Source organism: Olea europaea, chromosome 21 (genome assembly GCF_002742605.1).
Source record: "Olea europaea var. sylvestris chromosome 21, O_europaea_v1, whole genome shotgun sequence".
NCBI classification, from domain to species: domain Eukaryota; kingdom Viridiplantae; phylum Streptophyta; class Magnoliopsida; order Lamiales; family Oleaceae; genus Olea; species Olea europaea.
Genome location: NC_036257.1, coordinates 6,752,211 through 6,756,069, shown reverse-complemented (window position 1 = coordinate 6,756,069; position 3,859 = coordinate 6,752,211). Strand labels below are relative to the sequence as shown.

Below are 3,859 nucleotides of genomic sequence, written 5' to 3'. Positions count from 1 at the left end.
AAATTTATTGAATAATCAAATTTCTTGAATAAAATATTTTAAAAAATTATTCTGAAATTCTCAAAGTAAACACGTTTTTCAGTTTTATGTTTTGAGAAACCGTTTTTCAAAATGACAAAGAGAGCGTATTTTCAGCAATTTCAAAACAGGCGCTCAAAACACAAAACTCAAAATGAATTCAAAACTCAAAACTACAAACCTCAACCACAAGAGTAACCCTAATCTTCTTACAGTACCTACCTCACCCTCGCCATCCTCGTCACATCCACACAGGGCGACGAAAACCTTTCCATCACAGCCTATAACTCCTCTAGTCTTATTACTTCTCGATGGGGCTCCTCCTAAAAGGCATAACCCACTATGATCTCGATAAAGTCATTGAAAAATTCATTACATATTTTAAAGGTTCCTCTGTTTCTCTCTTAGAGGCTGATACTAGCTAAAGTACAATTCCAAGATCGATGTGTACATCTTCGAAGGTAAGCTGACCAGCCTTTCTGAGGTTAGTGTTAAATTGTTTTTCCTTTGGTTTAACATCGTTGACGTTGTGAGGAATGGGGATAATCTTGAATTTTCTATTGGAATTGCATCTGCAGATTTTCGATTGATAATTTTTATGGGTGCCAGCGATGTGTATGGTAGATGTGGATTGATTTACGAAGGTGGTTATAAGAATGTGCCAAAAGGGATTTTAGAATTAATCCATATGCTTTTCCAACCTAGCATATATGCAGAAGTCAAATAGATTTATGGGTTTTGAAAATATCAATTATTCACTTAAATAATTTCACATACAAGCTGAAATTTAATTATTTTACTGGTTTTAAGTCATGTAGTGACAATTAAATGTTGATAATTCTCATCTAGTTAATTTAGAATTTTGGGCAACCCTTGAAAAGGTAGATTGCCTTTTCTTATATGTTTGGGTAATTGGCGCAAAACGTCCATGTCTTTCGAGGTTATTGTGGAAAACGTCCATATCTTTCATTTTTTGGCATTTTTGCCCTTATTTGAACCTTTCGTTGTGCTGAAGGTCCTTTTAACTATTTTGGAACGGAAAATGATAATTATACCCTCTTATTAAAACAAAAAACTAAAAAAATAACGAAGAAAAATTCAAAACTAATTGCAACCCTACCCCTAAACTTTTAAAAAAGCGCAAATGAGTCCCCAATATTTAAAATATTGAAAATAACAAAAAGAACACTTTCTCTTCTCTTCCTCCCCCCTCCACTTCCACATTTCAAGCCAAAAAACTCAGGCCAACCACTGGATCTCCATACCATCGGAAATCTCTCACTCTCCTCTACACATACGACCCATGAATTCACAACAATTCACCGTTCTGATAATTTCCAAGTCGAATGGTTGTCTTTCAAACTATTTTTTAAGTCCAATTCTATCGCTCCAAAAATTTGAGATGATTCAGCAGTTGGGTTCTTTAAACTGAAATATGTCGGCAATGACTCCAAAATCGACAAGTTCTGGAGTCGCCATTAATGGCCAAACGAGTTCTGCCAAAGTTAATAGGCCTAATTCTACAATGATTAATCAACAAAATTGCCTTGGTGCTGAATTCGGCCTGGAAAATCGACAAGTTTTTGGTGGTCTTCAAGAAATCAAGGCTGGAATTTCGAATCCGGGCTATCTAGAATCCATTGATTGCTTGTTATCAGCAACCAACAGCAAAACAGAACATCAGTTGATTGGCTAAGATTTCCATGCTTTTCTCTGATTGCAAAGACTCATGGAATCCAAATTCAAGCGCCCTCATCAAATCAGACGGCACATCTGCATCCACTGTAAAACATTACACCAACAAAACAGTATCACAAGCTTCGACTGATGAATATGTCATTCAATCCAGTTTTTCAGGTGCTAATAATAAGCCTAGTCCTAACAAGAGAAGCAGATCAGAAAGTCAACTGATCAAACCAAATGGATTACAGTTCCAAAATCTTGATTTTCATCAGTCGAATCGTTCGTCTAATCCTCAGAAATCCAAGAAGTCCAGATCAGATTATCATTCAAATTCATCAAACACAAACTTCAACCTGCCTATCTCATCTGCATCCTCCATGGATGAACCCGATTCACAAGCTATCGAGCAAATGAAAGAGATGATTTATCGGCTGCGACCTTTAGGCTAGTGAATTGTTCTGAATTAATTTGGGGACTCAATTCTTTTTTATAAGTCTAGGGTTAGGGTTGGAATTTGTTCTGAATTTTTCTTTTTTTTTTTTGGTTTTTTGTTTTAATAAGAGGGTATAATTGTCATTTTCCGTTCCAAAAGAGTGAAAAGGACCTTCAGCGCAACGAAAGATTCAAATAAGGGCAAAAATACCAAAAAATGAAAGGTAAAGACGTTTTCCACAATAACCTCTAAAGGTAGGGACGTTTTGTGCTAATTACCCTATATGTTTCTTCTTTTTAATGGCAAGTTGCCATTCGACTCATTCATCATCTATTAGGTAATATCCAAACTTTCTGTTCCAGTTACAAGTGGGAAAATTCTCACTGTTGAGGATCTTCAGCAAGAGCTAAAATGCAACATCAATATCAAGCCATAGGTTTTTGTCCTGCCACTGCACTATTCTTGATGTTTTCTTAATGACTTAATCATTATGGTGGCTTTAATGTTGATTTTCACTATTGATACAGTTACAAATCCATGCCAATAAAAGGAAAAATTTATGTGTTCAATCACCGTGTTTAGATGTAACAAGAGTTTTTTTCTTAATCTTTGCAGTGGAGTAAAAAGAAATTATTTGTGATAGGAGAAATTTATGTGTTCAATCATCGTATTTAGATGTAAACGAGATTTTTCTTCATTTAGGTATGCTTATTGTCCTTATCTTCATTCCAACATAGTTTTTACGGATTGCAATACATCAACTAAACATATGAATATGTAAGTACTAACAATTTCCTTGAACAACAGATTTTGGGTAGTGAAAAGTCCTTTGATTTTGACGTGGAAATAATTGTGAATATTATATGCAGGTGAAGAGAATGAGGGAAGAATGTAGAAAACTGGAGATTGAGAAGAAAATTAAGGATGTTGGTGTGGCTATTTTACTCACTGCATAAGGTTTTCAGTATTTTTTTTTCCTTTTTTGGGAAATGTATTGATTTTTTAGGTGTTTCAGAATTTTGGATCTGAATTTTGTATGGATATTATTATATTTTGGAGTTCAATTTATAATAATTATTGGATTAGTTTGATATTGTTATCTTTTATCTTGTTTCTTGGTTAATTTGTGTAAGTTGTTGTACAAATAAAAAAAATGCAAATTTAAAAAAAAAAATTAAAATCATCTATGGCAACAATGAACAAATGTTACAAAGAATAAATATACAAGCATAGACGACATTTCAAAAATGTTGCAAGCAACATTTTAAAAAGTTGCAGAAAGGTTATTGACAATATTAAAAAACGCTGCAAAAAGATTATTGGCAAAATTTAAAAAACGAGCAAAATATTATTGGCAACATTCAAAAAAGTTGTTGTATCCTTTTACTCTATGATAATATTGAGATTTGTAATATACGTCCAAATCGTTGCAAAAGGTCTTCAACAACATTTTCTGAACGTTGCAAAAGGTTAATTTTGTTATAGTGGTTTTTGCTCTCTAAAATTCTTGTTCTTCTTAGTGAAATTTTAAGTGGGTTTTGTAGTGTACTAGGTGTAGACAAATGATAAGAGTAGTATGTTTACCTTGACGAACAACTGGTATAATTTGGATAATGCAAGAGAAGTATTGAAAAAATTAGAGATTTTCATACATTTGTATTGAATGATTATTGGTTTGGACTCAAGTATTAGAGCTCTATCTAGATTGTAGACGCTCAACGGGTG

The 3,859-nt window shown here is 33.5% G+C and overlaps 1 long non-coding RNA gene across 1 annotated transcript; it reads left to right on the top strand.

The window, feature by feature from the left end:
• Positions 1–216: 216 nt before the first annotated feature.
• On the top strand, positions 217–3,225 carry LOC111370495. Its single transcript, XR_002698422.1, has 2 exons — positions 217–479; positions 3,004–3,225. It is a non-coding gene; the product is annotated as an uncharacterized LOC111370495 (long non-coding RNA).
• Positions 3,226–3,859: the final 634 nt, after the last annotated feature.